Source organism: Balaenoptera borealis (genome assembly GCF_965194805.1).
Source record: "Balaenoptera borealis genome assembly, chromosome: 4".
Classification (NCBI taxonomy): Eukaryota; Metazoa; Chordata; class Mammalia; order Artiodactyla; family Balaenopteridae; genus Balaenoptera; species Balaenoptera borealis.
In genome coordinates this window covers 53357991-53382121 of record NC_138861.1, presented here as the reverse complement: position 1 = coordinate 53382121, position 24131 = coordinate 53357991, and the positions used below count along the sequence as shown (strand labels likewise).

The 24131-nt window shown below is 40.9% G+C and overlaps 1 protein-coding gene across 1 annotated transcript in view; it reads right to left on the bottom strand.

Moving 5' to 3' along the window:
• RASGEF1B (RasGEF domain family member 1B) overlaps positions 1-24131 on the bottom strand; it is a 555837-nt gene that overhangs the window by 442533 nt on the left and 89173 nt on the right. The window lies entirely within an intron of this gene.

Here is a 24131-nt window from a genome sequence, read left to right as displayed (position 1 = left end):
AAAACTAATTAATTAATTTTTAAAAATCCTTTCCCCTAACCTTCCTTCACAGCCTCCGGAAATCTAAGAATAGAAGCAGAGCATAGACTCCAGTGTTGAGTTTTACATACTGAATGGAAGACTGCTTAAGTCCTGGAGCTGAGACAGCAAAGATGCACCTACACTTTGTCAATGCCTGGCTCATATTTACCGACTCAGCATCTTTCTTAGAGGACACCAGCAGAAACTGAAAACTGCAACGCATGAGCAAATAACTTCCAGCTATAATAAGGCAAAGGGAAAGGAGGGGAAATGAATAAAAGAAGAGGAAAGGAAGAAAGAAGAGAAGGAGAGAAAAGAAAAAAAAATGCTCTATAAATTGGAAAAAAGAGAAAATAGAGGCAGAATGAAGAAAAGGGCACGTTTATGGCAAGATTTTCAAGTGCACTTCAATAGAGAAGATTTTAATCTCTGCTAATTTAAATGTATTTTCAGTAGGTGGAAACGAAGCTCTCAAAAACATTAGTTCTTATAGAGGGCTTTTTATTTTCCAACTTGTTCAAGATTATCTAATCTTATTTGGAATTAGGAAAGGTAAAACAAGCATTAATTAAGAATATTTTGGTATAGATACCATTATGATTTTTCTCCCAGTGAGAAAAAAGCAAAATCAAGCTTACTATGTTTAGCATTCAGATAGTGAATACATTTGGCATTAAGTGTACCATGAATCAAAGTTAACTCTAAACGAATTACTACACTGTACCTAGAAAAAAGCCTAGTCTGTAGTCCTCAAATTGTTCAATACCAGGATTACTTTACACTCTTAAATATTATAGGGGTCCCCAAAGAGCTTTTGTTTATGTAGGTTATATCCATTGACAATCACTGTCCTAGCAACTGGAAATGAGAATTTTTTTAAAATATGCATTTATTAATTCATTTTAAAATAGTAGTAATAAACCCACTACATGTTAAATAACATATTTTTATGTATTTTTTGTATATTCCTAAACAGAAAAAATTAGTGAGAAGATGGTGTATTTTTCATGTTTTTGCAAATCTCTGATGTTTAGGTTAAATAGAAGACAGATCCTCATACCAGCTTCTGCATTTAATCTATTTTGATATGATATGTTTTTGGCTGAAGTAAATGAACAGAATTCAGACTCGCTCAGTTATGTAGTTGGAAAAGGAAAAAATATTTGTAATAATCTTTTCAAATACTTGTGAATATTCGTCTCTGATATGACCTCAAAACTTGACAATTGGTAGTTTCTTAAAGGTTAGTTACTATGTAGAATAAATCATACCAATGAACTTTTTTATACTCTGTTACATAAAAACTGGTTGGTCTATCTTGCACTTTGAATAGATTTTTCACCCGCACATGTTTGTAGCATCATGCAATTGGATCATCTGGAAAACAGTGGTTCAGTGAGTTACGCTGATTTCCCAACCACTGACACATTTCATTACATAATATGGAAAAAACTCACGTTTGTTCATCACCAGCCTCACCAGAAAAATCTTCAACTCTTGGTAGACTATCAAGCTCACAGTAACAGATACAAGTTTTCCAAACTTCTAATTTTCTCTTGAAAGCTTTGAATTTTATTATGGGTGACAAATACTGTCAGTTGCTTTTCTTGAAGCGACAGGCTCACTTCACTCATTTCTGCGAACACGTCTGCCAGCTACATGAGTCTGAATAAGACTCTGGTTAAGAGTTCACCTATCACTTGTCCTTTGAAGTTAAAATGGTGTTTCATGAAAACAAAGGCTAATTTGGCTCACAATTCAATCAAAGTGCTTTTCTTCAAAACAGCCACTGAATGTTTATATGCAGTAGAAGCGCGTTATGCATACTTCTCATTTTGTCACATAAAATACTAAAAAGATGATACGAAAATTTCAAAGACTGAAATCTAGTGAACTTAATTTTCCCTACTTCATCAAGGGCATTTTTAAGTGAAACTATTTTATTTCCTGCAATACAAATGCACAGTGGTGAAATTATGACTGCTAGTACAACTTGGTGCTACTGCCTTAATCCATGCTAAAGCATCAACAGTTTTAGCCACCATTGCTCTTGCGCAATCAGTGCAGATGTTACCTAGTAAAAAAAGCAAAGAACATCTTCTTAATATAAATTATGAAGAGAGTTTTGGCTTCTCAGATTTCCTTTGAGAACTGCTGCTCTTAGTCATTTAAAGCAGTTGAGCCAACAGTAATTAGACTATCAAAGTAATTAGACATTCAAAGAAATGGAACTTAGGAGGAGCAAAGCCAATGAAAAGCAAGTTGTAATCATCCCTACCTCCTACCTGCTGCCTTAGAAGAGAGACCAAGAGACCAATCAGGAGTACACTTCCTTCTGTTATGGGCTGAATTGTTTCCCCCCAAAATTAATATGTTGAATTCCTAACTCCCAATATCTTACAATGTGACCATATTCAGAGATAGGTCTTGTGAAGAGGTAAATAAGGTAAAATGATGTTCTATGGATAGGTCTAATCCAATATGACTGGCGTCCTTATAAGATGAAGAGGAAAAACCAAGTGAAGACAAAGAAGACACCATCTGCAAGCCAAAGAAAGAGATCTCACCAGAAACCAACTCTGATGATACCCTGATCTTGGACTTCTAGCCTCCAGAGCTGTGAGAGAATAAATTTCTGTCGTTTAAGCCACCCAGTCTGTAACATTTTATTATGCAACCCTAGCAAACTGATATTACATAGACCCTGACAAATCTATCCCAGAGAAGTCAAGAATCCAAAAACGGGGGCTTCCCTGGTGGCGCGATGGTTAAGAATCCACCTGCCAATGCAGGGTACACGGGTTCGAGGCCTGGTCTGGGAAGATCCCACATGCCGCGGAGCAACTAAGCCCGTGCGCCACAACTACTGAGCCTGCGCTCTAGAGCCTGTGAGCCACAACTACTGAGCCCACGCACCTAGAGCCTGTGCACTGCAACAAGAGAAGCCACCACGATGCAACAAAGAGTAGCCCCCGCTCGCCACAACTAGAGAAAGCCTGCGTGCAGCAACGAAGACCCAACACAGCCAAAAATAAATAAATAAATTTTAAAAAAGAATCCAAAAATGGAAGCCCAGCAAAACCAAGTCATGAACCAAAAGGGGCCATTATCATCACATTCATTGTCAACCACATACATCCTAAGGAAGAATGTCTGGATCAGTGGTTCTTAAACTTTAGAGTTCACAAAGATCATTTAGGGGGCTCTTAACCATGTAATTTGCTGAAACTCAATTCCAGAAATGCCAAGTCAGGAGGTCTGGGGTGGCTCCCAGGAACGTGCATGCTAACAAGCATCTGAAGACATTCCAAAAGATACACGGTCCACTAACTACAACTTGAGGACCACTTGCCTACGGAGAATGGTGGTAACTTGGGATGAGAAGCAGGAAAATATGGAAAATGGCCTTAATGTCCTCTCTCTCTCTTTCTCTTTGAAGAATACAAATAAATGAACCTCTTTCCCCTTTCTCTTTTAAATGCCTGGTGTTAAAATTCTTAATCTGACTGAACCAGTGGGTGGCACAGGATAATTGAAACAGGCTGAATGTTGGTAAAGTACTCAAACTACTCCAAAAGCAGATCTGCAATGGTTCTTTAACATCTCCAGTTTAAAAACATAAGCACACAGATTCTGTGCTTATGTATATTTTTAGAAATTTAGTTGGGTTTCTATATCATATTAAATGCCATAAACATCTGTGAATATGGCCTTTATACTCAACTCAAAGTCATAATAGCAAACATGACCTAAAGACAAGACTTCCATTTATAAAAGGGATTAAAAGCTGTGATGGTTAATTTTATGTCAACTTGACTGGGCTAAGGGTTGCTCAGATATCTGGTAAAACATTATTTCTGGGTATATCTGTGAGGATGTTTCTGGAAGAGATTAACATTTGATTCAGCAGACTGAGAAAAGAGGTCCAGCCTCACCAGTATGGGTGGGCACCATCCAAACTGCTGGGGCCTCAAATGGGAGCAAAGGCTAAGGAAGAACAAATTCCCTATCTTCTTGAATTGGGAGGTCCGTCTTTTCCTGCCCTTGAAGAAATATATAGAGAGAGAGAGAAAGAGAGAGAAATATATACATATATAGAAATATATACATATATAGAAATATATATATAGAAATATATTTCTACTGGTTCTGTTTGTCTGGAGAACCCTGATTAATACAAAAGCCAATCCAGTTCCAGAGAAATAACATTTTCATTTGACATTAAATGAGTTCTTTGATATCTTCTGGTAAATGTCTTATCTAGACAGAATGGAGGTTGGGCCTGGTAAAATACCACCTGCATTGTACATATCATGCTATACATTAAGTCCACACTTACAAAAGTGTGGCCTTCTAAAAATTTCTTTCATTAGTTAGGTGTTAAGGACTTAGAGCTTATTTCCACGTAGAAGTAATTTTATAGGCTACAACACAAGGGCCTATATAACCTCTGATATAAGCAAAATGCTCCGCAAGTTCAATAAAAAAAAAAAAAATAGTATACTATCACAGTACTAACACCTATACAAAGCATAAAAATACTAAAAATCAGTTAAGAAACCATTTTGCTTTTTCTATACATCTTGAACAATAAAAAAGCATGTGTAATTTGAAGAAGATGGAGACTAAGGTAGAAACTCTGGAATTCTGAAGTGGCCTTACTAGAAATTTCAGGACAATGGTATTCACTGCTAATGAATGATGGCTCATGTCTGATGCTCCCCGCACACCTCCCCTCCCAAGCAGATGGTTTTGCTTTTCTTGATTCAAGTGCAACCCAGCATTACTCTGCTCTGTAGCAGCTATGAATAGGGTCACTTAGGACTACTAAGGGGTGAAGAAAAGCAGGAAAACAAAGCGGTTGTTAAGCATCTCCCTGTGGCAGGGCACACTGTGCCCAGGCCAGCCCTCACTGGGGACTGACTATTGCCCATTGTCACCTGTGGTCCAACACAGAATCAGGGGAGACAATCAAAAGGGGGAAAAAGTTTGTTTTCCTCAAATAAATAAGATTGAAAAGAGAGGAAAGATGGGGAAGGAAGAAAGATAAAGAAGAAACTAAAATAAAAATAATAAACAACATCAGCAACTCACCTTTTCTGAGCACTTACAATGTGTTCCCAGCACACCATCCAACTTACATCTTTTACAGGACCCACATAACATGGCTAAGAGATAAGTATAATTGTATTATTATCTCAATTTTATAGAGGGGAAGACTGAGGCATAGGAAGCAAAATAATTTGCCCAAACTCATACTGTTGTTAAGTGGCAGAACCAAGACTTGAACTTGTTGGTCTGATTCAAAGCTCATGGTCTTAAAAACTACTACACTATTTATATGGGAATAACTGCCCAGGGAAGAATTTAGCAGAGTCTAGAGTAGTGAAAATCAGAGAATACCCAGAAACTGTGTTGCACAAACAATCGTTTCAAGAGAAAGAAAGGAAGTTGTAGGGAAAAGGTAGTAGATCAGAAATGTACCCAAGTCAGACTTGAGCTGGCATCAGTGGCCAAGGACCCCAAGATGTTCTCTAGAGGCAGCAAATGGCAGAAGGGAAGGAGAGCAGAGTGGCTTTGTGGTGAGGCAAGAAGGGGAAGGGTTATTAATTAACTGGCACCACATCTGCAACAAACATTCACAAATCAGGTGCACCTAATCTGGGGAATGCCTGCATGGTATTTTATTGTAGTCTTCAAGACATTTAAATAAAAATAGCCTACCTCATAAGGCTAACCCTCCACCCCACATACACACAGCGTACATAAAAAAGTGGCAGCAGCAGCTGAAGGAAACATTATAAAAGAAATCCTTGATTTTCTTCTACAGTCAAATTATATACCAAGCTGTCCTGGAATTCTGACCTGAACTCTTGTTAAGTCAGTGTTAATTAAAACAGTGGGTTCTGTAAAGTTACTCCAAAGTTGAAAACAGCAAGAGATGAATGTGCTTCTGTTTTCCAGACTTATTTATGAAAATGAGCATTCTGACATCTAAGTCTGCAGTCGTGATTGAGTACATAGCAAGCAGGACTTGAATGGAAACCAGAAGGGAATGTAAGTGACCTCTCCCAGCAAATACCACCCCTTCTCCCCACGAGCGATCCTGCCCACATCGGAAAAGGCACCCCAGTATATGATTTCTCTGCTACTTTTAGCAGAATTCGGACATGTTTCAGTTTTCCCTACCAACAGTAAGAATTCAATTTAAACCCCTGGATGAAACTGACAAGAGAGCCCTCTTAAATATGGTCTCTGGTCTGAGTTCCCTTAATTGGAGCTGCAGGCTAATTTAATGGGCTCACTCTCAAATGGGGTGATTAGCACCCCAATAAGTCATGTGAGTCCTAGCCGGCTCTCTTAGCAGGGTGTATTCAGAAGTGTCACCCCATGTTCAGAGGCTGGAACAAGGGACACCTCTGAATTGATGTGACATTAAAACTCCTCCCACTTCACGTCCTTGTCTGTGCTTGCCTTCCAGAACACAAAAGAAGAAATGGCTGAAACAGAAAGGTTCCAGAAACAAGAGTGTCTGCCACTTAATGATTTGCCAGGTGATAACAGCGCAGTCAAGACTGCACGGTATTGAAAGAAGATACTCCCCTGCCCTGTGGATTGTTTCTTAATCGGATCCTCTTTGGAAGAAATCATGAAGACAGTTGAATTCAAAAGTCCTATGATGTTCTGAACTGCAATTCTTCATCATGTAGGGCCCCACCTCCTTAACTGAGTGAGAGGGAAAGTATCTCACTCTCCAACAGAAGTTTAAGGAGTCCTTCCTTTCCGGTAAAAATGACTGGGACAAAGTTCTCCCTGCTGCTGTCAGGTCCTTCTAGATTCCCTTTCTCTGATTTTATTCTCTTCTCACACCTTGGGTCACTGGACCCAGCCCCATCCGAAGGGAGATGACTGGATGGTCTAATCTGGGAGCAGTGGTGAGTCACCATCGTTGCTGCTCAACATCTGTCTGCCCTTCTCCCTGGTAACAGTGCCATATGGCTGTACCAGTCAGGCTCCCGGCAAGAAACAGAGGGCACTCTAGCGAGAGTTGAATGGAGGGATGTTGCAAGGAGGTGTAGACAGGATCAAGGGAAACCGGCAAGGGGTGGTGGGGACGCACCCCAAGCTAACATCAGTGGTCAGTAATTATCACCGCTGACCGAAGGGAGAGCTGTAGCCTAGGAGTGCGCACTATGGGGAACGCTGCAGCTTCCACACCGCAAGCCAGCTGGCAGAGAGGCAGAGAAGTCTACCCCTCACCCTCCCAGCACCTGCCGCCACGGCCCATCGGCCAAACGCGGGTGGAAGCCAGAGGACGAGGGACTTAGGAGTCTGTAGAAGTCAGCCTCCCGGTGCAACGGGACACCTCCAGCACCAGCACTTCAGCCTTTCTTTAGGACTCGCCACCTTCCCGTGCCTTTTCCCTTCGTAATGAATAAGTATTTTATGGTGAGACTATGAATGGGTCTGTTCTTCATAGTTCTTCATCAACGTTCAATCTGTGTCAGTTTGAACTCATGGTTCCCTGTTTTATTCAGTGGGTATTAACCTCTTAGTGTCGTTATTTATTTTTGAAGCTCGAATTGTCCCAGATGTGGCGTGTGGAGCCCTTCAAACTGCTCCTGAGTCCTTTGGACATGCCCCTCTCATTCTCTGAGTGCTTCCTTACTTTCATGCACAAAATGTTGCAGGTTCATCTTTTGCCTTCCCTGCCCAACCCTTCAATCAGCCATTTCTCCAAGAATCCCTGGCTCTTTTCAGTGGAGAATGGAATTTAGAAACCATAGGATATTTATATTTAAAAAGCAATATCTACTGCAGAGATACACATTTACATTTATTTTGATCCTTTACTCTACATCTCTATCTTTCCATCTATCTATCCATCCATCCATCCATCCACAACCAGAAACTCACGAATTCACACCAATACCTCCAATTCCAATCCAGTATCACAGGGTTGATTTTATTTTTCTCCCTTTCCATATTTGCACCACGTTTCTCTCACAGCGGGAATCCGGCCCCTCCTTGCCCTGCCTGGGCTCGGACCCTCTCCGGGAGCTGCCTGCCCACACAGGGAGAACCTTGTCACTCTTCTCAGGCGCTGGCACCTCACTCTGGGCCACCTTTGTCCACAGACACCCTCCTCATCCCGCCTGGGCTCCAACACTCCATGCCAGGCCATCCTCTGCTCTGGACCCCCTCCTCATTCTGCCTGATCTCCAGCACCTGCATTGGATGGACACCTCCTCACCCCACTCAGGCTTTCACACAATACCCTGAGCAGCCATCCTACTGGATGCTCATGTTATCCCCCCCTGCACAGGACACCCTCCCTCTGGGATGCCCTCCTCACCCCCACTGGGTCCAACACCCTGCTCTGTGCCACCCTGGCTTTCCACCCCTGCCCCCAGCAGACTCTTAGCTTGCTCAGCCCCACTTAATGGCTTTTACGTGGAATGGTTCAGAAAGGGAAAGGAAAAGACTGGAAGAATAAAAGAAACAGAAAGAGGAAGAACAGGAGTGTTGATTTTATAGAATATAAACCAAGGGCATTAGTGGCCATGTTACTGCCATCACAAAGAACTGCCTAAGAAAAATGCGTGAACACCTGGGTCCAGCCATGCCTGAAGCCAGGTATACAACCAGATGTTCACTATGTAAAGCAATAAATTAAATTATGTGCTCAAGCTAGTTTCAACTGGGATTTATGTCACTAGGAATTGGCAAAGTCTTAATAAATAGCATCACCTTTGTTTTGTTTGTTTGTTTTTTTTAAACATCTTTATTGAAGTATAATTGCTTCACAATGGTGTGTTAGTTTCTGCTTTATAACCACCTTTGTTTTTAATCTAATTTTTATCTTGTGGTATAATTCTAATAACTGACTGGGGTTCTGTAATATATCTCAGTCCTTATTAGGTATCATAATTCATATAACTCGATTTTCCCTTTAATAACTTGACAATACACCCACCATACTGTGAGCAGGATTATATTATTGTCTTTCTACACTTTGAGCACAACCCAGCCCCTAGCATGTACTCCATAAATATTTGTTGACTCTGGCATGAGGTCACACCTTGTTCTTTATAGGCCCCACTAAGAACTGAAGTCATATCCCTCAATCTGAGCCTGGTATCTGGGACCCTATGCCCTTAGAATGCTGACAGACATCCTAAAGAAAACTGCCTGCTTGTACGCTTAAAAGGTCACATATTATTCTGATAATCATGGTGAAAACTAACACTGTTGTGTTTTTCTAAGTGCCACAGGCTTTACATATAGTATCTCATTTAATTCTCACAACAAATCCTATAGTATGGGTATTATTATTGTCAGTCCCATTTGAAAAAGAAAACCAAAGCTCAGAGAGGTTACCTGATTTGCCCAAAGGCACCCATCTAGTCAGTGTCTGTGCCAGGATTTGAACTCAGGCAGCCTGTCTTCAAAGCTGCCTTCCTTTTTTCCTTTTAGATCATCTCTGTTTTTTTTTCCAATTTGTAAATGTGGTAAAATACACCTAAAATTTACCATAGTACCCATTTTTAAGTGTACGGTTCAGTAATATTAAGTGCATTCACATTGTTGTGCAACTGAGCTCCTGAACTTTTTCATCTTGCAAAACTGAAACTCTACACCTGTTAAATAACGCCTCCTTCCCCAGTTCCCTCAGCCCCTGGAAACCACTACTAGTCTACTTTCTCTATCTATGAATTTGACTAGTCTAGGAACCTCACATAAGTGGAATAATACATACAGTGTTTTTTTGTGTGTGACTGGTTTATTTCACTTAGCATAATGTCCTCAAAGTTCATCCACATTGTAGCATATGTCAGGACTGCTTTCCTTTCTAAGGCTGAATAATATTCCATTGCATGTACATACCACGTTTTGCCCATTCATCGGTCGATGGACATTTGTGCTGCTTCTAAAAGCTGCCCTTCCTAACCACTGCATGTCATCAACTCCCATATGCCCCGCTGCCTGCTCTCAGCATTCACACCCTCCTCCGGGATTGCCCCGGCTTGGGGGCCGTGGTCTGCCTACCTGCCTGTTCTTTCTTCCCACTGTCAGCTGGTGCCTCTTGCTGGCGCTCTCCTAGCACCTGCCTACCCAGGGAGGGGCGGGGAGGAGGGCTTCAGTTCTAGGGTCCAGTTTCCCCCTGTCTACCCTGGGGGCCGTGGTTCACCGCCAGCCCTATCGGGAACCACGTCAGCTACAAAGGACAGGGTTTCTAGGGAGTGGTGCTCCCCGGCACACAATTTACTTGGGAGACGAATCCCTCCTATCTCTTTTGAACGTCCCCCTCAGGCACGCCACTCACTGAAGCCGGGAAGCTCCTACTACCATTAATAACGCTACAGACAAGAGGGAAAGAAGGAGCCGTGTTCAAAAATAAAACAATGATGAACGCAGCACACGAGCAAGGCCGAGACAAATGACTACAATGTATTCTGGATTCATACGCTTCCAAGGCTAATTAATGTGCCGAAGTCTAACATTGAGCGTCCTCTGAAAGCACAATGCCACAAGGAAAAGACTAATAGAGACCAGTTACTTTCACATGATAAACTCCAAAGCAAGGGTTATGTCTGTCTTCTTCTCTCTAGCTCTCTGAAGGCACAAAGTAAGCACTTATTCATGAAACTAACAAAAATCCAGACGAAGGAATGCCTTTTTCGACTCGCCCCGCTCTATTAGTTATTTTAGCAAGAAAAGGGGACATGAGCGTTTTACTTACCACAACAAAAAGAAGAGGATTCAGATTAAAGAGTATTTAGGGACTTCCCTGGTGGCACAGTGGTTAAGAATCCGCCTGCCAATGCAGGGGACACGGGTTTGAGCCCTGGTCCGGGAAGATCCCACATGCCGCGGAGCAACTAAGCCCGTAGGCCACAACTACTGAGCCTGTGCCCTGGAGCCCACGTGCCACAACTACTGAAGCCTGTGCACCTAGAGCCCGTGCTCCGCAGCCAGAGAAGCCACCCCAATGAGAAGCCCGCGCACTGCAACGAAGAGTAGCCCCCACTCACTGCAACTAGAGAAAGCCCGCGCGCAGCAACGAAGACCCAAACACGGCCAAAAATAAATAAATAAATAAATTTATTAAAAAAAAAAAAAAGATTAAAGAGTATTTAGAAATTCACCTCATCCACCAATCCACTCCCTCCTCATCCTACATCCTTGAAAGAGCTTTATATTTTTATCTTTTGATTCCAAGATCTCATCCTCCTCTGCCTTCTTCCCATAGAATATGAAGACTAGCACAGCCCTGAAGGGTCAGAAGTGATGCGTGATGGCCCCATGAGGTCTTTCCGCCTCCTCTCTCCAGGGTTCAAAAGGAGTCAAACTAGGCACCCAGAGAACTCTCACAGCTCATAACACTGCAGGGTGTACACACTCGCTCAGACATCCACGTGTCGCCACTTTCTACAAGTAGTGACTGAACCACTTTGTTCCAGGTGCTCTTAGGGACACGGTGCCGGATAGTCAGGACAATTACTGTAGATCTTTACATGCTACAAGGTCATCATTAAGCCATTCTAAACCCCAAACACGTAAAATACACCCCCCCCCCCTCTAAAGTTCGATAAATCTTCAGGTTATTTTCTTCATGCTAGACTGTGGTCTGATTTTTTTATATTTACTTTTTTTTTCTTTTTGTACTCTCTATTTGGTACTTATTTTACTAGATACCTTAAATTAATCCCCCCAACTTGCTACGTAGTCATCTCAACAATATTTTTAAGAAAAAATCTGCCCTTCGCCACTGTTTTATGTTATCTCTTCACTCATATAACTAAATTTTCATGGGAAAGGGACATGGATTTTTGAAATACTTCCCAATACCTTTTCTTGGATAATCCGCTTCCTTCCCCTGCTGTCCCTAGGAAGGGGAAAGGAAAAAGCATATTAAGGTTTTTTCCACTATTGGTCCAGTGAAGACTGAGAGCAAGATGAGACCAGTTACACGCATTTTTTACATATGCATTATAGTATAATATGAAACAGACGTACAACAAAAGACTGGTATGTTTTCAATCTGTGGATGAGTACAAAAATATTTTAACTACTATAACTTTTTGTGCTTTAAGATCTAATAGGGACAGCCTTTCAAAAATAGAAATTCTTTTGTAAATTCTGGCTATTCTTTCAGATAAACTCTTCTCTCCAACCCAATCAGATTTTAACTGCTATTGTATTATGTCTATAAATCACTGCAAATTGGAAAAATCTCTACATGATCTAGTCTTCCCATCTGGGAGATATTTAGTTTTAATGAACATGGACAATTATGCTTCTGAAAGTCACCCTTCAATTCCAGAATCCCTGACCATGGCCAGCCTGAAATGCCTCCATGAGAATCAGACTCAGCTGAATCCAGTAGCAAAATCACAAAGCCTCACCATGGAAAAGTCCCCTGAGTCCTCTCAATCACTGGTCAACATTTATTAAGGCACTTCCTAAAGTTAGGAGCTGAAGATACAGTTCCTGCCCTCGAGAGTCTTATAACTTAGTTGAATAGGTACGTAATAGTCCCAGAATGAAAATTAAACATAAAAGATAGTTTATATTAAATATCAAATACACAGGACCTATAGGAAGTGATAAAGAGGGCACTGGTTAGAAGATGCAAGTGTGAATAGGACTTGAGGTGACCTGGAATGGCAGGGTCCTGTTTAGACAGGTGAAGATAAGAGCTGAGCACAACGTCAGACATATAGGTAGTCAATAACTCCTAGATCAACAAGAAGACGGGCTTGCCAGGCGGGGATAACACCACGGACAAGGGCACGGCAGGAAGGAATAAATGCACGTGGTGTCCCTGGAGAATAACGAGTTGACCAATTTCTCCATAAGGCTGTGAAGAACAGATGGAAGAGGTAGGCAAAGTAGGGCAGTTTCAAACTGGTAAGGGCTCGTGGGATAATCTCACCTAAATTTTCTATTAGGGGCTCACAACTACCGGATTTGTTGTTATTGTTCAATTCAATTCCACAATCATGTACTGAGCACCTACACATCCCAGGCATTGTGCGCTCATGTGAAAATGAGTAAGACATTCTCTCTGAGCTCAAGGATCCCCTAGTCGAATAGTCAAACATATAAGCAAACGACTTCCAATCAATGTGGCAGGTATTATACAGAGATATGCAACCTCCTAGAAAGACTGCACAAAGGGAAAAGGTACAGGAATGCCTCTGGGAGGCGGTGGTGCTTCGGCTGAGTTTGGTCGATGACCAGGCATTGGTAAGCACTGGGAGGGGCAGGGGGATCCCAGAAAGGGATAGAGAAAAGGTGTGAGAACGTGAGTCTGGGACTGCCCACAGGTAAGTGTGTCTGAAAGGCAGAGCTCGAGGAGCAGGAAGTGGGCCCAAAGGACCAGAGAAATAGGTAGGCGTTTATCATCCAAAGGAATCTGGACTTCATCCCATAGGCAGTGGGAAGCCACTGAAGAATTTTATACAGAAGGAATAACACAGACAGATTTGTTTTGGAAAGAAAGCTCTGGCAGTATTAAAGAGGCCTAGAGAGGAGTTAGGAGAGTTAATAGGATTGTACCCATGTTGCTTTTTTATTGCTAGCATCAGTAGGAATGCGGGTTTCACCCTGTAGCAAGTACCCTAAACTCAATTCTTTCTCCAGCTCTGGCATGAAACAGGTAGGCACTTGGACACATCATTTCTCCTCTGTGGCCCTCAGTTTCCTCATTGCAAAATGGGGAAGCTGTATGAAATGATCCCTAAGCTCCAGATGGTGACAGTTCTTCAGACCCTCTCAATTATCCTCAAAGAAAGGCTGAATATGTAGAAGGGGAGGCGGGGTTTCAGTCAATAGTCTCTACCTTGATTTCCATGGAAGGTAAACTAATTTAAATGAGCCAGCTATCAAAAAATTTTAATAGTTTTTATCTTTATTGATGTTCTTTGTTTGGTGAGACTTCATGTTTGTTTGTTTGTTTTTCTCACGCTGTGCATCTTGTGTGTGGGATCTTAGTTCCCCGACCAGAGATCGAACCTGGGCCCTTAGCAGTGGAAGCGTAGTCTTAACCACTGGACTGCCAGGGAAAAACCCATGCTATCAAATTTATCGAACATTTTCTTTTTACGTTTTATCTAAGTTATACGGAGGCTTAAAATTCCCAGAAAATTCTGTTTATGTACTATGCATATTTGCATGGACTTTAAATTAAACTGTATTTATGAAAACCCCGTGAGCTCTTTGGATTAAATAGTATATTTCAGTCCTAAGAATTATGCCCGTGCACAGAGTGCACCCAGAGGAATGTTCACTCTCAGATAGCTTATGCAACCTCCCAGTCCTAGCCCAGCCCAGTTTCATTAAAATCTCTATTAGTGTAACTCAGTTGTGATTAAATATTCTTCCTACTTTTTCAAGAAGAAAAAAATGCAGCTAACTCTTGATAGCTTGTGTCAACTAGGGACATGGGTCACAGGGATAAATTAAATCCATAAATAATCCAGAACCTTCATTTAAGCCAAGAATTTCAATCTCCTTCCTCAACAAACCTTTTCCAAGAGCTGCTAACAAAGTATTCAAACTGACTTAAATGAGACTCCTTTGTGCAGGGTCAGCTCCAGGCAAAACTGGGAGGTGACTACCTGCTACCCTCTATCCCCAGAATCCCCACTGCCTCTTCGCTCTATGTCTCACTCATAATAAACTTCCTAAATGCCAAATTGCAGTCTTCATCTTATCTGATCATTCTGCAGCTCCTGACACCGCTGACTACTCCTACTTTCCTGAATCTCTTCCCAGGGCCTCTACCTCTACTCTCCCCTGGTTCTCTCCTACTTTGTCAATATGCTATTTGTGATATCTTTCATGTCAGTGTCTCCTCCACCACCACCCCCAGTTCATTTTTTCTTTGCATGCTCTTCCTGGAAGATATCATCCACACCCGTGTGTTTAAATATGATGTCATATAAATGTAGCTCTCTTCTGAGCTCTTTTTTGACACATATTAGATGTTTAGTAAACACCTATTGTTAGTTTAATAAGCACCTATTGCTTCACCATGACCTGTAGTTGGATTCCACCCGTTTTCCAGCCCATATCTTAGTAGAACTCCTGTTCCATGTACTTCACACATCAGACAGAGCTGTTGTCTAACAAGCTGTGACTTACAGCTCTATGCTTTGCTAATAACTTCATCCCCTTCTCAACTCCAACTCATCTTTCAAAACCCACTTGCAATGTCAGGCCTTCTGTGAAGTCTTATCCTGCTCTCTCTTTCTACTCCTGCAGAATTATTAACCTTCACCACTGGACTCTGAAAACACACTTTAGTTATACCAATCTGTAATACCACTGAGCACACGAAAAAATAGTTGATGGTATTCTGGACCATCCCCTTAACCATACTGCAAACTCCTTGAAAGTAGGGACCATATTCTATTCAATTTTGTATCTCAAGTGACTAGTGCAGTGCCTGTCACATAGGGATCATAACCACCCTATCTAGGTAAAGGGCTCTAAGTGAACGAAGAGGGTGGGTTACAAGGGTGGGTACTTATGGGTCGTGTTGGGCAGGTTTTAGGTTGAGGGCTTGGAATGGATGCTTAGGCCAGAGTAAGGGAGCTGGTAGGTTGGAAAGAGGGCATTATGAATTGAGACATGGTACTGGAGATGTAGCTCTTTCCTGCCCATGCATATTCCTTTCTAAGGGAGTGTGAACAACTCACAACACCTGCTGCCTCTATGACCATGTTCGCATCACATGGCCTCACACCTTACCTCAGGCACAGATGATTGGTCCAAGGATGGACAAGTAACCCAATGGGAAGCCAACAAATAGGCTAGAAAGCAGCCTATAGCCTGGCTCAGAAAGATGAAGAGGACCAATAAGATCTCTCGCTCTCTCTGTCTCTGTCTCTCTCTCTCTGTCTCTCTCTCTCTGTCTCTCTCTCTCTGTCTCTCTCTCTCTCTCTCAGAAGGCAGTCTGAAGTAGTTAGTACATAATTGGAACTAAAGCTTAAGAGTTACAGTATAAAAGGATCCTAGAAAGTGTTGGCCGTGATGACTTTTTAAAAACCCAAGTTATAAGTAAGCAGAGTAAACAAGACAGCAGAGAATAGAACATATGACAGAGAATAGCTGGGGCCCCAAGAGACAGAGAGAGAGAGAGAGACAGGGAGAAAGAGAGAAACTGAGCTTTTTCTCAATGGCTTCCCAGTTCCCCTTTCTCTGAGATCTAGTTCCTTCCTTGGTTGCCCATTATATAACCTCCTTTTTCTTGCCTTTCATGAATAGATCTCTGTCCCTTACAACAGTCAATATAAAATAAAGAAGGCTGCAGGGAAGGAATTATAAAGATGCTGAAGACAAACTTTATTAGTTTAATAATTTGCCTATAGCTAAATATGTATATAAGAAAATAAAATTGGACCCCTATCTTATACCACACACAAAAATTAACTCAGGATGGATCAAAGATTTGAACATAAGACCTGAAACCATATAAATCCTAGAAGAAAGTAAGCTCCTTGACATCAGCCTTGGTGATGATTTTTTGGATTTGATAACAAAAGCAAAGGCAACAAAAACAAAAATAAACAACTGGGACTACATCAAACTAAAAAGCTTCTGCACAGCAAAAGAAACCATCAACAAAATGAAAAGGCAACCTACTGGATGGAAGAAAATATTTTCGAATCATCCAAAATATATTAGGATCTCATACAACTCAGTAGCAAAAAACCCAAATAATCCAATTAAAAATGGGCAATAGACATTTTTCCAAAGAAGACATACAAATGGCCAATGGGTACATGAAAAGGTGCTCAATATCACTAATCACCAGGGGGATGCAAGTCAAAACCACAATGAATTATCACCTCACACCTGTTAAAATGGATATCATCAAAAAGATAAGAGAAAATAACTGCTAGCAAGGATGTGGGGAAAAGGGAACCCTTGTACACCATTGATGGGAATGTAAATTGCTGCAGCCACTGTGGAAAACAGTATGGAGGTCCCTCAAAAACTAAAAAGAGAACTACCATATGATCCAGGAATTCCACTCCTAGATACGTATCTGAAGAAAGCAAAAAAAAAAACTGGCTCGAAAAGATACACACACACCCAAGTTCGTTGCAGCATTACTTACAATAGCCAAGATATGGAAGCAACCTAAATGTCCATCAATAAGTGAATGGATAAAGAAGGTGTGGGGTGTGTGTGTGTGTGTGTATGTGTGTAATATTACATTATATATATAATGTAATATTATTCGACCATAAAAAAGAAGGAAATCTTGCCATTTGAGACAACATAGATGGATCTTAAAGGTATTATGCTAAGTGAAAAAAGTCAAACAGAGAAGGACAGATACTGTGTGATCCCACTTATATGTGGAATCTAAAAAAGACAAGAACAAAAAAAGAAAATGAGCTCAGGGGTACAAAGAACAGATGGGTGATTGCCAGAGGCAGGGGTGGGAGAGGATGATATGGGTGAAGAGGGTTAAAAAGTATAAACCTCCAGTTATAAAATTAGTACATCGTGGAGATGTAATGTACAGCATGGTGACTAGAGTTAATAATATGTATTGTATATTTGAAAGTTGCTGAGAGAGCAAATCTGAAAATTTTTCATCACAAGAAAAAGGAAAGAAAATGAGAGCAAATTATCCTTCTCCTTTTCTTGAGCCTCACTTCATAGTCCCAGTTGTCAGAACCCATAACTCAAGCTGCTAATCCTAGAGCCATGGATAAATTACATCTTTGAAATAAACAGGCTTTTATGAGGTGCCTGAGAAATGAACTATGATTTTTAACATTTCTGTGGGACAGTGAATTCCAAGATGATTCACTCAACAAATATTTACTGGTTACCTACTGTGTACGAGACACTAAGCAAGGAACTTGTTCAAGAGGAATAGACTTTGTTCTTGTGGAATTTACATACTGGTTGGGAAGTGAGAAATACATAAGCAAGCAGACAAAAAAAAATTACAAACATGTTATGTGCTATAAATGAAACAACAAGAAACTGAGAAAGAGAGTAAAAGAGAAAACTATAAGGCAATGTCTCTCTGAAGAGCTGACACTTGAGCCAAGACCTACAGGATGGAAAGCAGTGAGCCACGTGTACACTGGGTGTGTGATGTGGGGATGCAGCAGTGCCCTAAGGCAGAGAGCCCATGATGTGTTCAAGATACTTGACAGGGTTGGCTGAAGACTAGAAAGTGAGTGGTTGAGGAGAAGAGCCATATCATGTAAGAATTTGTAGCCCCTTAAAAGGATTTTGGATTTTAGTCCAAGTACAATGGGAAGCTATTAATGAACTAGAGCCAGGGGGATAAAATGGGCTGATAAATATCTTTGGAAAATCATTCCTCTCTGTGGGTGGATAATTGATGGGAGGAGCCAAGAGTGGAAGAAGGGAGGCCAGTGAGTACACTAATGTAATAGTACAGGTGAACAATAAGAATGTCTTAGACTAAGAAAATGGCAATGTCCATGGATCAAGTTTATGGAGTCGAGACATTTCAGAATCAGCAGGACTTGCTTATAGATTGTATGTGAGGTGTATCAGAAACAGTTACATGAACAGTTGGGTGGATGTGTGTGCCATTTGTGGAAATGGAAAACTGGAGATAAGGGGATAGGTTTGGAGGAGAAAATAGAGTTCCATTTAGGATATGCTGCTTTTGAGATGTTTGTGAGGCATCTCAGGGGAGAAGTCAAACAGGCAGATTACCTTTTGAACATAATGTCTGGGATATCAATGACTGCTGCCTTAATGTTTAGTTATTTCACTTGTTTTTTTAAATGGTTAAGGTTATTTCAGTTTTTATTTTTCATGTCTTCCCTTGTGACAATAAACAAAGGGGGTTCAAAAGTGTAGGGACTAATTCCATTTCTCCTTCAAATATATATTATAATGGTCCAAGTAGGAATAATGGTAATAAAAAGAAATAAGGTCATGGATAGCCTCTGTATTATTTATGTGACGAATTATCAGTCTTTGTATTATTTATAAATGACTAAAATGTAGGAAATACAAAGTTCCAACCACAACACTGAACTCGTCTGTAGAGAATCCTATGTAGAAATTTCATAAATATAGATTATAGATAGGTAGGGCACCATTATTTTTCTACTCCATAGGCTGTCAGCACTGAGTGCTGACTTGAAATTATAAAAACAGATGACAGATCTATGATTATCTTAGGGGCAGTCTCCTTACCCAAGAAGGGGATCCTTAATGTACTGTTACTGAAAGCTGATATCCCATTCCTGACTATAATAGTTTGTGGAATCAACCACAAAAAAACACCAAGACAAAGAAAGGTACTCAGCAACAGCATTACACAAAACCAGCACAAGTATGCTTGATAAGCTATGTGAATAGAATTTTTGTAAATCAAATCTTTTTTTCCTATTGATGCACAGTTTGCCTTAAGAGAAACTTATCTTTGTTTATAACTGATCTCCAATTGATAATAGCTCCTAAAGCTTCACATTTAGGTTCCTTTTCTCCTTAGTCACTTTGAATCAATTAATGCTCTATAAATGTATACTTGAATGCCCAAGGAATAACTCTGTGTAAAAAAAAAATCCTACAGTAAATCTTTTCTTTAAAGCACAGGATCCTTTGAAATGTAGATACTGATCTTCTAATTTTCCTGTTTAATTAGTTGGAGAATTTAATGTGAGTACCAAATAATAAAACCTATGTTTTCTTAAAAGGATAGACGACAGTATGCTATGGCCAGTATTTCCATGCTCTCACTACTGTGGCTCCCTCTTCCAACACTCAAGATGATGGAAAGAAATACACACGAAGTCTAGATTCTGAAAGTATCCAATAGAAGCATCTCGTGTTCTTCACAAGGGGTTCTTTTCCTACATCAGAGTAGTCCCCACAAATTTCACAAGAAGGGCTCAGAGACCCCAAAAGTAGAATAAATTCCTGGTATTCTGAAGTATATCCATTCCTCTGCTACCTACTCTATAATAAAACTTCAATTTGGATTTCTCCAATCATAAATCTCAGTATCAGACTTCCACTCCCACCTATACGGCAATTTCTTAGGACTGACGTATGTCCACCACTTCCTACAAATTCTGCTTGTTGGTCTATTCCAATGGTGTAAAAGATGATTCTACTTTTTCTGGATTCAAACACTTTGATTTGGCTTTGGGGTCACAGCTCTCCTTCATCCAACCCCGTTTAGACATCAGTTCTGTAAAGGACTCCCAGAGGAATTTTAGCCGCTAAACATAAATTCCCCAGTTATTTACTTAAAACCTCCCTTTTGCCAGAAAGCCCCCTTGGTACTTCTATGACACCACTGCAGACATGCTATGAGTTTAGGGATCTTGCTAACTGTACCAAGTTATTGAGATTCACTTTCAGATCTCATAGGGGCTACTCCCAAATACCATCACTTGGATGCTCAAATTGGATTTTTTTTTTTTTAATATTTATTTAGTTATTTATTTATGGCTGTGTTGGGTCCTCGTTTCTGTGTGAGGGCTTTCTCCAGTTGTGGCAAGCGGGGGCCACTCCTCATCGCGGTGCGCGGGCCTCTCACCATCGCGGCCTCTCTTGTTGCGGAGCACAGGCTCCAGACGCGCAGGCTTAGTAATTGTGGCTCACGGGCCCAGTTGCTCCGCGGCATGTGGGATCTTCCCAGACCAGGGCTCGAACCTGTGTCCCCTGCATTGGCAGGCAAACTCTCAACGACTGCACCACCAGGGAAGCCCTCAAATTGGATTTTATTAATACATTTTGCCAAGCCAGAGAGACCTGTCCTCAAACACGAGCTCTACCATATTTCTGCTTGTATGTTCTTGACTGTTACTTAAGCTTTCTAGGCCTTGATTTCTGCAACTGTAAAATGAAAGTACTAATAATAGCCACTTCATACGATTGCTATAGGGTTAAATGAGAAAACGCCATAAAGCCCTTAGCACGTTTCCTGGCATAGAGCAAGCAGACAAGAGATGATATTTGTTAAGGCAGTGGTGGTGGTAATAGTATTGTTAGCTAAGGTGTAATCTGCATGTGCCTTCATGATATTTCTTCAGCCCACTCTTGAATACACAAGTTCTCTAGCTGTAACTCAGCCCAAGATACTTTCCTTTAAGAACACATCAAAATATAGCAAGATACTCTGATGTGGCTCACGAGATTGCTTCACATGGGCTATGTCCTAAAAGACAGGAATGCTGTCCCAAGACCTCAGTTTCTTTCCATGATTTAATGCTGTGTTGTGAAAACATCTTCCACCTTTCTGTGTTCTTCATTTGATCTCTTTTTTCCCTCCCCAGTTGTCAATTCCCTTTCCCAAATAATTATCAACACATATTTGAAAATACATACAGCTTCAAGAGCACAGACCCACATAAGTATACTGCAGGATTCTGAAGTACTTGGGCAGCCATGGGAACACAAAGAGGGCTGGGACAGGAGCGTGTATCAGGGTCACAATAGCAGCAGAAGGGGCTGCACTACATGCAGGGTTCACTAGCTATGCTACTTATTTCCAGTATGATAAAAAAGGAAAAAGAAGGTCTTGGACAATTATTTTTGCAACATATGCAATGCCTGACATATTTCAAAAAGTCCCAAATTAATTGAAAGCATAAGTGAATTCTCAGGGAAAAAAATTACTTCATTTTCTGAGAAATATTCACCACTAGGACAGGTAGTTGTGGTTTATTATGTTGGGGTGTATTTGAAAGTTGTCTCCCTTTCACAGATTTTACAAGTATGACACTTTTTTCTCTTTTTTTTGCTTCACACCTACCTAATGATCTCAATATAACAAATTTTCATTGCGTGATGCTAAACTCTACCTGAGTGGCACCAAAATGTTACAATATTATTTCATAACTCTATAGGAGTATTTGGGCCAAAAGTAGATCATTGTGTAGCCCCTAATGACTGGTCCTGTACTTGTGGAAGATAAGTTACTGACAACTACCCAGGAACTGAACAGGAACTTCTTACTGTAGTAAACTAATGCTTGCTTTCAGGATTGTCCCTGATGTCACCCAGGGTCCATTCTAACCCATCAAGTTTGTACTCTAAGAAAAAGGAGAAAAGCTGAACCCCAATATGAGAACTAAAATCATAACTTCTCAGGGAAATTCTTGATTGCCTTCTCCTTTTCTCAAACCTCTTCACATCGTGATTTACAAGAGTCCAGGAAAGTAAGAAGAATCCTAGATGCCATGGTTCAGAGACTCGCAGGTAAGTTAGACAATGAGACCAAGAGTAGAGAACAAATTGGACAGACAGTGGTTCAGAACAGGACTGCCTGAGATATAATATTGGCCTTTTGAGGGGGGCATGTGCTGTTACAGGGGAAGAAGGTTGTACTTACATCCTTACAGACTTCTCTTGGATCTTTAATAGCACTAAAAAAGATCCAGGAAGCAAAGGAAATTTGGCAATGGAGATAATAACCCCATATCTGGTTCTGTGGGCTCTTCACATTTGGTATGGGGCCTAATCTCTTGGATTAATCTGGGCACTCTGGACTTCTGATTGAGAAGCAGACTACAAACTCTGACCACAAGCCTTCTTTTAGTATTTGTGTCACAGTGTTCAGATGTGTGATCTCCAGGGTCTTAAATGCTGCTTTGCAGCCTCTGCCTCATGACCTAACAAGCGATCATTGAGCGAGTGGGAAAACTTGATACTTACAGAGGGAGAAACAACCACCTCCAGATACTTGATATGCAAATGTGATACCTCAAACACTGGTGAAGACCTAGATTGATCACACGCCCAGATATAATTGACCTATCTTTCAGTTCAGGCTGAAGAATGGCCACGAGGGGGACACAAGAACCCTAAACCACCTACAATAGTCCCCCCTTATCTGCAGTTTCAGTTACCCAAGGTCTTCCACAGTCTGAAAATATTAAATGGAAAATTCCAGAAATAAACAATTCTAAGTTTTAAATTGCATGCAGCTCTAAGTAGCATGATGAAATCTCACACGTCCTACCTGGGACATGACTTCTCCCTTGGTCCAGCATATCCTGCACCTTAATCACTTAGTAGCCATCTGGGTTATCAGATAAACTGTCACAGTATCACAGCACCTGTGTTCAAGCAACCCTTACTTTACTTAATAGTGGCCCTGACGTGCAAGAGTATTGATGCTGGTAATTTGGATGTGCCAAAGAAAAGCCATAAAGTACTTCCTTTAAGTGAAAAGGTGAAAGTTCTCAACTTAATGAGGAAAGAAAAAAATCATATGCTAAGATCTACAGTAAGAACAAATCTTCTATCTGTGAAATTGTGAAAAAAAAGAAATTCATGCTAGTTTTGCCGTCACAGCTCAAAGGGTAAAAGTTAAGACCACAGTGCATGATAAGTGGTTAGTTAAGATGGAAAAGGTATTTTGAGAGAGACCTCATTAACACAACTTTTATTACAGTATACTGTTATAATCATTCTATTTTATTATTAGTTATTGTTGTTAATCTCTGACTGTACCTAATTTATAAATTAAACTTTATCATAGGTATGCATCTATAAGAAAAAACATTGTATAATACAGGCTTCGGTACTATTCATGGTTTCAGGCTTTCACCACAGCTTCTGGACCGTATCTCCCACAGATAAGTGGGAATAACTGTACCTCCAATGCACAACTTGGACACTAAAGAAATGTCTTGGAATTACCTACTTTCACACACACACACACACAGCTGTCTACACTTAACATTACTTGTCTAGTCCACTGTCCTCATTAGCATTACTTTACTATCCCAGAGGACACTTGCTGAGGCTACAAGTACCATGATTGTTCATCACAAGAATCTCCCAAAAGACCATCACTTCTTCAATAAGTATCAACACTCTTGGACCCCCTCACCTTGCTGTTTTCACCAATCCTAAACTATTATACTGCCATCCTTACTCAATCGTAATCAAGTGCCCTCATTGAAAGACCCACCTTAAACCACAGTTCCAATTCTCAATAAAATCCCAGCCATGGCAAGGTTGAAGGAGACACGGCCAAGGCTCTGTTGAGATGGTATTCTTCACTGTGGTAAGCTATAAACTCAGGTCTGTCTGCTCAGTTGGGTGGGTTGGTGATACTTGGTGAGTCA